This window comes from Medicago sativa, chromosome 7 (genome assembly GCF_051527215.1).
Source record: "Medicago sativa cultivar Bolivia chromosome 7, Bolivia_mono, whole genome shotgun sequence".
NCBI classification, from domain to species: domain Eukaryota; kingdom Viridiplantae; phylum Streptophyta; class Magnoliopsida; order Fabales; family Fabaceae; genus Medicago; species Medicago sativa.
Window position 1 is genome coordinate 35,405,379 of NC_140755.1, and position 12,090 is coordinate 35,417,468.

The following is a 12,090-nucleotide window of genomic DNA, read 5'->3' on the forward strand; positions in this document are numbered from 1 at the left end:
GAATGGATGCCTGAGAGCTGAATAGGACCCTGGAGGAACGAAGTATGTGATGAAGATTCACCGGAAGTGTGAATTTAAAAGCAAGAACTCAGAATGAGTATTAGTAAGAAGTTGATCGTGCCAGTAGGTGGCCGGTGAACTAAGCAAGTAAGAAGTATGAATCCTCCGGCAATGTAAGACAATGTTGAGAAGGGTCGTTCCGAAAGTGCTGGGTAAGTTGTTAATGAAACTTCGTATACCCGTAAGTGAAGGATATGGAAATATCTCAGCAGGACCTGAAGCTTCAGTAAGGGTCATAGTTAGAATGGAATTGTATTCCAGAAAGTAAGCGCAAGGCTACAAGATAGAGAGCAGTCGACGTATGTTGACGGAATTAGTGGACTCTCAGGATTAGTGTTATGTTATTGAAGTTACGGACTTGAATGTTCAAAGTGAACAAGGTTCTAGTGTTCGGGAAGCTACGTTAAGCGGTAACGCAGAGAGTAAGCTACTCGTAGTAGAAAAGGATTCAGTGAAAGTTTTAGGTTATCAGGAATGAAGCATCAGTTTCTAAAGTGCCGAGAATTGTATCGAATTAGGTTGATGCTTGCCATGCATATGTAGTAGAATATATTTTAGATTTTGGGAATGACTGATGTGCATTGATTTACTTGAGAAAAAAATATATTTATGCAAAGTATGTTTTGAAAAATTGAGCTGAAGAAACTCATCAATAGCGAACCCGGAGCGAAATTTTCAATTCGTCTCTAGGGAATGCAGTGACTATTGGAGAGTTGTCTTCACCATCTTTTATGCGATGAAAAATTGTTTTTTTTATATTGAGTGACGAATGCATATCACCCCCCCTAAAGTTTTCAAAAAGGGAAAAAGGCATGGGCAACCATCAACGAAGATCGATTCGGTTTAACGTGACTTTGGAAGTTAATGTGTCAAGAAATGAGAATGAGTTTGGATCAAGAGTTTAGAGGCACCAGTATCTAGAATGGAAGTCACAGATGTGAAGGCATTAAGTAAGGGGTTAAAGTGGTGCAGAGTCATACGAAATCACAAGGATGTTGGATTTCGCGAAGTTATGAGTACCCCTCGAATCTATGTTTTGCTTGATGAACTTGCGAAGGCTCGTTAGGATGCTAAGTTGTAAAGTTTACATGATTTTAGAAAGACATACGCATATGGGTGGTTGAAGTTGACATTTTTGAAATTCAAAATGAAATTTTGTAGGTACCGGTTTGTTACGACTCGCGTAGTTTGGGCTAAACTCACTAGGACTAAGATTTGATGACACATACATGTTATCAACTCGTCCTGGGATTTTAGAGTAACGACTGGGACCTAGATTCAGTATATGTTTTATATAGTTGAAAATCATCAACGTCAATGACCCGTGTGTTAATTTACGAAATTTTATTAGAAAGAAAAAGTAACGAGCAAGCATAGGAAGGATTGAGCAAAACATAGTATGCGAGATACGAAGCTACAATGTTAGATGCATAAGGAAGTATGTCCGAATGCAAGATTAGCCTACCATGGGAGGTTGTAAGAGCATTTCATGGAATAGTAGTTATGTAATTGCAAATATGTGCTCCTTGAGTTAAGTTGCTCAGGAATAAGAATAAGTAAGACATTGATATGTCCAGGGGTAAGTTTCCTTGAGATTCAATCTTACCAGCAAAGAGTAGAACGAGGTTGCAGAGTAGCATGCAACATAGAAGTATCGAACAGAGTTCAAGCAGATATTAATGTAATAATAGAAGAAGAATAAAGTCACTCGTCTCAACGGATCAGAGTATTGGTTGAGGCCAACCGGTGGAAATCAGAGTAGCGCAACGGAAGTTAATTACTTAAGTTGCGAACAGTAGCCATGGAACATGGAAAATTGGTAGTAAGAAACTTCGTGAAGAAGTTCAGGATAGCAATGCAGCTTTAGTGAAAAGTATTATGTGGAAAGCGAGGAGTTCTCGTTATGTAAGTAAGTATAGATGCTTATGCAGCCAGTAATGATTAAAGTAAAAGTTTAAAGAAAGCATCTTCACTCAGGTAAGATGAGAAAGACTAGAGTTAAAACAGCTGAATTAATCGAGTTGCCTTTTTGGTGATGTCGAATTCGTAGAAGAGCTGTTGGTTAGTCAGAAAGAGTATGTGCTATGTTAATGGAGTATGATTTATGAGTTATGCCTCACGAAGTACATACCCTCTTATACCATACTTGTTAAATGATAACGATACTTTCTAGAATGGTGTCAAGCCACGATTTTATAACTTTTAAAGATAAGATTGGTATTGAGGAACTTGGGAACGATGTTTATTTTAAAAACATGAAATTTCACATTGTTAAAACTGATGAGATACGTCGTAAGCGAGTAAGCTCACTTAAGACGTACAGACTTCAGGACCAGCTTGTTAGAGACAAGTGTGAAGGAGAGTCATAAAACTTTTTTTTTCAGATATAGAGACTCGTCCTGTGGTTCTGCAGTACTAGTATAGACTCAGTTTTAAAATGATATTTTTCTAGTCATGTATTTATTCGTTCCAAGAACCTATGTACCAAAGTTTAGAAACTCTTAGAAACAAAAGCTAGAATGAATATCGTTATTAACTAACAAGCAATGGTGCTAGAAAGTATGCCAATACTAGAAGATACAGTTTTTATGAATGAATGACAAGACCCATGTGATATTAGTGTCATACGGGATGCACAAATTTGTGCTAAGAGTGTTCAATGCAAGTGCAAAAGGACTTAGTAGAAAGTTTCAAGAGTATGTGAACCGCCAGACAGGTTAATAGATTGTCAGATGAATCAGTGTAGTTGAGTTCACTTCTTCATGCCAAGCTAGACAAGTTACCCATGAATTGCAGTACAGGGAGAATTACGAAGAGATAGAAAGGTTTCATAAGACTATGATTAGAGATGAGTAGAATCATCAAGATAAGTAGCAACAGTAAGTAGCATAAATCGCAATGTGCGGTAAAACAGATTATGTATGCATGATAAGATGTATACATGGAAGATGTGTTAGACACACGTAAGCACTGCAGGGCAAACCTGGATATCAGTAGAACTCCAGTTTAAAGGCAAATCCTGAGTGATTCAGATAGAGAAAAGTTACGTAGATGCAGAGTTCATGCTAAGCAGAGAAGGAATAGATCCGAGACAAGCAATCCTCTTATAACAAAAGTTAGTTTTAATCACTATGTTCTCAGACAGTTCTGTGATTTTGATAAAGATAGTAAGATTGAAGAGACCATATTCAATCATATGTAGAATAAATAAGAGGAAGAGTTACATGTATTGATAAGGAAAGTATGCTTCGAAACTCTTCAGAGTGAGTTTGATAAGATATTCTATGACTAAAGCCAAAGAAGGCAGGATTTAGATGCAATCATATGTAGATAATTTCTAAATTTCGAGGACGAAATTTTTTTTTTAAGGGGGGTAGAGTGTAATATCCCGCTTAACAGTAACAGAATATTACCCATTAGACGCGTCAGAGGACAAATAATCATGGAAATGTCTATTAATGGCATAAGTCAGGTATGAGCTAGATATCAGAGATTAAGTGTTATAGAACGTCAAGTACGACGGAAGATGTTTTTATGAAATATCAGTCAAGCAGGGGTTTATGTATCAGTGTCAGGTTAAGCGCGACCAAGACGAAGGGCATTTAAGTAAACTCGCACAAGGGAGTATATAAGTGTTTTTGGGGCCAAAATATTCATTTTTCCCATTTCACTTCTCTCTCTAGGTTTTGGAAAACCTTTCTCTCCCCCTTCTCTCTAAGAATTGCGCCTCCCTCTCCTCTATAAGTCATCCAAACTTCTTCAATACATGATCAAGCATGGCTTAGCAAGCAAGAAACAAGTAGAGGAAGAGATTAAAGTATGGTTTGGTGAAAAAAGGGCTAAGGATCAAAAGCTAGGGTTTGAGCTTGGAACTTGAGGAATATGCAAGGATCATGTTAGGTGAGTTCCATAGATAGTTTACCTTCCCTTGGTTGTGTAAATTCATGCTAGAAAGTAGTAATTTATGTTTATGAGGGATTTGGAACCCTAATGGACTTTTGATAAATTCTTGTTGATTTGATGTTAAATTGCCATGAAATATGTTTATAAATGTATATATATGTTGCTGGATGTTTTGGTGCATTGCAGGGACCATTAGAATGAGTTTTGGGTCAAAAATTGGAAAATTTGTACCACAGACCCGAAGAGCTACGCTATTAGCGAAATCTACGCTAATAGCGAAATTGACAGGATGAGCCACGCTCCAGGGGCGCTATTAGCGCAGCCCTCTGGACCAGCCAACATGCTTTATGGCTGTTGGCTCAGGGTGGGTCCGTGGTGCATTCCGATGTTTTCTTTCAACGTTTTACAACTTTATAACCCCAAAACAACATCTAGGCAATGCACATAACATCGAACGATTCTTGAAAAGAAAATCATGGCAATCTTAACATGAGTGGCAAGAGTGATTCAAGAGAGTTTAGCCGAGTTACTCGGGTAGCAAAGAGCTAGGCATGGGATGAAAATAGAGCCTCGACATAGCTTGTCAAGAACTAGAATAGTTAGTAAAGAATAGAATAGAAGGTTAGACATGAGTTGTAAGCTTGATAAGCCGCGAAGTGACATAGAGTTTTCTCTTCGCATAGAAGCTAGAGTGCCATACGAGTGTGGCAAGACGTGAACTGATTAGATATCTCTTCACATAGCAAGTTAAACAAGCATGTAGTTTACCTCTAGTTGGATCGTATAGGCATCCGAGGTAAAAGAGATAGCTAGTATAGATTTAATACTCATGCATATTTATAGACCCAGACTTTAAAGTTAAAGGTGCCATGTCTCTTGTGTCCACACTAGGTTGGCTCAAGAGGTTTCCATTAGGTGAAACGGGGTTAGCCGTAAGGAACCCGCATGTCACTTAGTAAGTAAGATGTAGTGGTCGTGTCTCTTGTGTCCACACTAGGTTGGTTCAAGAGGTTTCCATTAGGTGAAATGGGGTTAGCCGTAAGGATCCCGCACGTCACTGCAGGAGTGCCGTTGGTTATACCTTAGATAGGTTTCCATCGGATAGATAGGGATTGCGCTCGGGGTTACTCCACTCGGGGCTTTCCGTAAAATGAACTCAGATAATGTTTGATTGTTAAACGCTAACTTCATGAATGAATCTGACTGTGCATATTTATTAGATATATTTATGTTATGTCATAGAGCCTTGACGTAGATCGTCAAGAATAGTAGAGCCTTGACGTAGATCGTCAAGAATAGTAGAACATAGACGTAGATCATCAAGAACTAGTATGATAGCAAGATAGAATATGTTGTTAGATACAACATAGCTATGCATAGAGCAAGTATAGATAAAGATATGCCGATGACGATCTTAGGTTTCCCTTAATCGTCCGGTTTAGAATTGTGTCATGATTATAGTATGCTTAGGCCTTGATGCGTAGAGCGTATTCTTGGCATTGCGGTTTTAGATTCCCCTTGACCGCCATGACACGTATAGGAAGTGAAGCCTATAACAAGTGAGATAAGACTACGACGGCCCTAGTATGCACACCGTCTAAGTATGCAAGTCCCCACACACGTATAATCAACCGGTAGGTTGTATTCTAGACACGTGGTGACCGTAGGTTTCCCCTGAGGTTACCTATAGCCTAGGATTTAGGGGAACTCACTGAGACATTATGTCTCATCCCAATCCTTTTTGTTTCAGATAAACAGGTTGGATTAGCAAGCTAGTAGCCGAATGGATGATGCGACAAGTGTTCGTTCGTACCCGCTGCAGGATGAGATGGATATTCGAGGATGTATCTATTATACTTTAGTAAAGTTGAGTTGTATTATTATGTACGAACGCATTTGGTTGTATACATATATATTCATTCGTAGTTGTTTTGTTGTAAATTTTAATGTATCCAGTACTAATCTAACGCACATGCTAGACTTTCTAGATACGTCTAGTATGGGTGTTACAATAAGAGCGTCTCAGAGTAGGCAGAAGGGTTATCATGATAAGAGGAGAAAAGACCTTGAGTTTCAGGTTGGTGATCATGTGTTTTTGAGAGTGAATCCTGTAACCGGTGTTGGACGTGGTTTGAAGTGTCGAAAGTTGACTCCTCGTTTTGTTGGACCTTTTGAGATTGTTGAGAAGGTTGGGATTGTAGCGTATCGGATTGCGTTACCGCCATCTTTGTCGAATCTTCATGATGTGTTTCATGTGTCCCAGTTGCGGAAGTATGTGTATGATGCGTCTCATGTGATTCAAGTGGATGATTTGGAAGTAAGGGATAATTTGACTGTTGAGACTTGGCCAGTTAGGATTGAGGATCGAGAAGTAAAGCGTTTGCGTGGCAAGGAGATCGTTTTGGTTAAAGTGATTTGGGTTGGACCGACTGGTGAGAGTGCCACTTGGGAATCAGAGAGTAGGATGAGGGTTGCGTACCCAGAGTTGTTTCCTTCAGGTAATTTTCGAGGGCGAAAATTCTTTTTAGTGGGGGAGAGTTGTAACAGCCTGATTTTCGCTAGTTTTTTTTTATTATTTATTTGTGTGTATTATATGTGCTCTTGTGTGATTATTTGCCTTTGTGTGTATTTTGGTTGGGAATTGTAGAATTCGGTGTTAGAAGGGTATTTTAGTCATTTTGGGCTTGGGGGCATTTTGGTCATTTTGAGAGTATGGGTAATTTTGTAATTTTGGTTGAGGATTATTTTTAGTGCTTAGTGAGAGTTATTATTTCACCAAGTTACTAGAGAGGGTGTAGTAATTAATTTATTTACCGGTAAGTGACCGTTAGTGATATATTTTACCGTTAGTGTTGTATTTTACCGTTAAGAGAGTAATAACATTTTTGGGTGTTAGAATAGAAATGGGTTAGGCCCATTAAGGTGTGGTGAGTTAAGCCCAATTAAGGGAGCCTATATAAACTAATGTTAGTAGAGAGATAGGGTTTTTACCACATTTCATTTTAGAAGAGAAGAGATAGAGGCTAGAGAGAAGAACAAGAACAAGGGCTAGAGCTAGAAGAGGGGATTCAACATCTAGGAGCTAAATTGAAGCTTGGGTTGGAGAATCTTGGTGCTAGAGGTAAGAGGGTTAGAATTCAACCATAATCCCTAACTTTTCATTTCTACCCATTTTGTGAAATTGATGAATTGATTTTAATTGGTGTAAATTCTAGCATGATTGTTGTTGTTATGTTTGAGAACATGATTTGTTGATAATCAAGTTGTTGTTGATGAAATTATATGCTCAATATATGTTTATATGTATACTTTGTTGATTTTGCTCAAAATGGTATAAATTAGTGTTGTTATGGTTGATTTGTGATGGATTCATGTTTGAATGAGGTTGTTGATGAATTAGATATGTTGTTGTTGTTGATTTATACCATGGGTATTCCATTTTGTGAAGTTGTTGTTTGAATTGGTGAAATTGTGCTAAGATGTTCATGGGAAGGACCAAAATGAACTTTTGAAATATGAGGTTGTTGATTGAGTTTTTGATGTTGTTGGATAAATTGTAATTGGTAGTATTTCTGTTTTCATGTTGTGATTGTGTTAGTTGAGTCGTTTGGGAGAAAACGGGTTTTTCGTGCGAAAAGTCGGTGTTTAAGCGTTTTTGCAAGTAAGTGATTATGTGAGGTTTGGAAGAAATGATTTTGGGATGGTTGAAATTGAATTTTCTATAGATTATGATAGAGCTAAGTGTCAGGAGCGTATAGGCGAAAACGGCATCGAAATCCGATTAACGGTTTGAATTTTATGCGCGAAATGGTGAAAATGGAAAAACGAAGAAAAAGCTGTGCTGTCAATCGAGCACGGCCGTGCCGTGCATGGCACCGGCCGTGCTAACTTTCTGTTTCCTTGGCACGGCCGTGCCGTCCATGGCACGGACCGTGCCGACAGAACTTCGGTTTCTGCGTTTTTTGTGCTTTTTCACCCATTTCTGGTTTGAATTGGCCTTTGGTGTAAACATGAAAGTTTTAGATAATTTTGTTAGCTTTCCAATGGCTTTGGTTTGACTTGAAATTGATTCTTGGATTTTATGTTATGAGGAAAACACTCTAAGGATGTCTTAGAGAAATTTTACGAAAACTCCACATAACTACTTTTAAGTCGACCCAAACCTTATGGATTGTTTCCTACTTTCAAACTTGGGTTCTATAAGTTCAATTATGGTTTTCAAACTATGATGTGTTGGGTCTAACTTGTTTTGCTTAGAAAATGGAAATTTTCTTAAAAAGTGTTTCGGTGAGACGAACTTTGTGATTCATCGTATTTGGCCGATGAAATGTTTATGTAACCTCTACTGCACGTATAAGTGACTTGTGAGAATACATGGCATAGACAATTGAGCTTGTAGGAATGGTTTTGGTTCATGACCTCTAGTACTTCTAAGTTGTGACTTTTGGAGACGAACTTGATAGAAAATGACTTTAAGAGTTGATTGTCTTATGAATCCTTTATGAATAGATTAATATGATGATGAGATGATGTATGAATGGTTGTTGAGTGATGAATATGATGTTTGTGATCATATGTTGTATTTGTTCCTTTATTTGGATTGTAAGGAATTATGTGAAAATGTGGCAACTATATGTTGATTTATGTGGAGATGATTGATGATGTATATATGTGACAACTATATGTTGATTGAATTGTGGATGTTGTTGGTGATTGTATATATGTTATGTGGTGGTGAATTGTTGTTGATTGCATATATACTAAGTGTTGGTGATGTTGAGGTGAATTGTATGTGTGAACATATGCATTGTAGTTGAGTCATATGTTCATGCATTCGTGACTGATGGTGGCGGATTTTATATCCAATTGAGGTGATTACGATGTTTTTGTTGCATCTGAGGTGACGACCTTGAGGTGTTTTGGTACCACATGCATCCTGATGAGTCTAGAGCCATTGCATAAACTGTTGGTGAATTGAATTGCATTGAGATGTGTTTGGTGATTGATTTGTTAATTGTAATTGTAGATTGAATTGTTAATTGTTAATTGTTAATTGTCAAGGTGAATTTGTAATATGTGTATGATACACTTGTAGATATGAACTTGGAATGATGGTAATGAATGATATGGATGTTGTGGATACTTGTGAGTATGTGTATAATTTAGCAAACATTATGCTTAAACGTATCTTTCATTTCCAATGTTCCTACTATTTTCTTATATGGATTATGATGATGTAATGCTAACCCTCAGTGGTTTACCACCTACCTTTCTATATGGACGGGTAGATGGAGTGCAGGATGCTTAGTTGTTTGCTTGATGATGCCGAGGAGTGGAGTTCCTCTTTATATGCAAGTGTCTAGATTAGGGCTCTGATCTAGGGTAGTTCTTGCATGTTGTTTTATCTGACTATGTATTTTGGAGTTGAGATGATACTTGTTAATTGAGATTTGGAGAATACATTTGTATTATGTTGAGATTTGAAGATGTTTAAGAATTATATGTATATTCCGCTGCTATGTTATGTAACATGATCTTTATGCATGTATTTTTTGTGGTTTGATTCGAAGACGTAGCATCTATTTCTAGAATATGTTTATATATTCGCACGTTTTACCGCTTATTAGGAATAGGGTGTTACAGAAACAAATTTTATTGACTGGTACTGTAACATGAGGATTGTCCTCACCCACGAGAAAAAGCTGTATGTGCTTGATGGACCCGTTCCTGAGGCACCACCTGCTGGAGCTCCTGCGGCTCAAAGAAATGCTCATACCAATCATCTCAATGATTCCGTAGAAGTCTCTTGCATCATGCTAGCCACCATGACTCCCGAGCTGCAGAAACAACATGAAGGGATGGCTGCGTTCGATATGATCGGACATCTAAGGACTCTTTATGAAGAGCAAGCTAGGCATGAAAGGTTTGATGTCTCTAAGGCCCTTTTCTCTACCAAGCTGTCCGAAGGAAGTCCCGTAGGACCTCATGTGCTCAAAATGATTGGGTACTCTGAGAACCTAGCTCGATTAGGATTTGTCCTTGAGCAGGAACTTGTTGTTGATCTTATCTTGCAATCGTTGCCTGAAAGCTTCAGCAGTTTTGTCCAGAATTTTCTCATGAATGACATGGACAAAATACTTCCACAACTTGCAGCTATATTGAGAACTGCTGAGAAAAATATGAAGGGAAAGGGAAAGGCTGCTGCCGTTTTAATGGTTAATAATGGCAATGTCATACCCCAAATTTTGACCACCTTTTTCTGTTTTTACCCATTTTTATGCGTACTTTTAACACCGAGACATTTCGTCGTCTCAGACGAAATTTTAGCAGAAAGGTATTTTAAAATACCTCATTTGGTTCCGAGAGGGGCAGTTGTAAGCGTGTTATTACTTTATTTTGTTTTCTTTATTAGTTGTTAATTTCTTAGTCATTTTTAGTTTATTTTATTTTTATTTTCTGTCATTTTATTATTTTTATTTTTTTTCCTTTCCCTTTTTATTTCATTTTCGTTTTTTATCTTTTGTTTAGTTAAAAATTAATTCCTTTTAATTGTCCAAAGAGTCTTAAGAGTCCTCTTAGTCTAGTCCTGGCCACATGTCAAAGTTTCATTGGTCCAAGAAGCATCTAAAGTCATTTCTTTCTCTCCAAGACTCTTCAAGGGCAGTTTAGTCCATTGCATCTCAGCACAACCCTAAATTTTCAAACTATTTAAGAGGCTCTTATTGCACAATGATTAGAGGCTGCACCAACTCCCACAGAAACATTGTTCTAAATCGGCGGCCCCATAATCAAAGATCAAAAAACCTTTCTTCGAAAAGTTTCTCAGGAACAACATTCACCAGAAATTCCCAAGTTCACTAACAATCAGAGATCATCACATAAACCCTAACAACATTTCAAATCACAAACACCTTGATTTCTGGATACACAAGCTTACGGTACAAACACACCACGAAAGTTTTGAAATAAAACAAACACCAAATCATCAAAACAGTTCACAAACACAACCGATTCATATAACCAACACTTGAACACCACTCATTTTACTCCTAAATCCATCATTTACAAACTCAAACCATAAATCGATTTCCAAACCTCAGAGCAAATCGCACCGTTCAAGCTTAGTGAAACGAAACAGAGGACTCGAAACCGACGGTGAAGAGAAATAAGGAAGGAACCGAATTCGAACAGTGAAGGACGTGGAGTTGGTGCCTATGGACGATGGTGCTCGATATAGTGATGATGCTGGCGTTGTTCAGATGATCCAGGTTCAGAAGGAATTGAAATCGAGTTTGAAGGCAGAATGAAAGAAGCAACGCAAAGCTCAGATCAAGGCCGAATCCATGCAGAAGTAAACCGAGGCAAGCTGTAGAAGGTATATAATATTCGTTCTTGTTATTTCCGAGTTTATTGATTGTTAGATCTAGGAATTTTGGTGAGTTATCTTTAAAAACTGGTTGTAGATTTGAACTAGCATAGAAAAGGATGTTTGAAAACGTAAACAATTTTTGAAACGGCGGAGTTTTAGAACTCCGGCATGGTGGTGCACCACCGGCCACCGTGCCGGAAAGATAAAATTCGCCGGAGAAGAAGGTGTTTGGGGGGGGGGGGGGGGCGGTGCATTTGTTGTTGTTATTAAGAAGAAGAAGGAGTTTTAATTTGATGAAGGAGGAAATGTTTTTGTTTGACAGATTGTGAATTTATACCCCTCCCCATTTCATTTTATCACATGTGTGCCTCCCTCTTTATCTCTACCATGCTCCCTCGTTTGTAGCCTTCTGATTTTAATTCCTATGGCTGTGATGAGATCCCATGATGTTAGATCTGGACCTTCTGATTTATCATACGGTCCAGATCCATCTGGTCTGAGCCCCTTTGTTTTGTTTTAATTTCACTACAGTTTTGATTTCCAAACCCCCAGTGTGCTACTGCACCCCCCTGTTTCCTTGAAAATTTTCTTCGCATATGGCAACTTTCATGCATTTTGTTCAATCCAATTTTTTTCACATCATATTTCTCTTAGCATGAAGTTTACTCGTTGATTTAATTTTTATCATCATGCATTTTAATTCAAATCATTCTTCATACCATGCATTTTTTTTTATCTAATTCGTTCAAGGACTACAT

At 38.0% G+C, this 12,090-nt stretch overlaps 1 long non-coding RNA gene across 1 annotated transcript; it reads left to right on the plus strand.

Moving 5' to 3' along the window:
• Positions 1-3,899: 3,899 nt before the first annotated feature.
• LOC146905917 (uncharacterized) lies at positions 3,900-5,941 on the plus strand. Its single transcript, XR_015020373.1, has 2 exons — positions 3,900-3,960; positions 5,714-5,941. It is a non-coding gene; the product is annotated as an uncharacterized LOC146905917 (long non-coding RNA).
• The last annotated feature ends 6,149 nt before the right edge of the window (positions 5,942-12,090 follow it).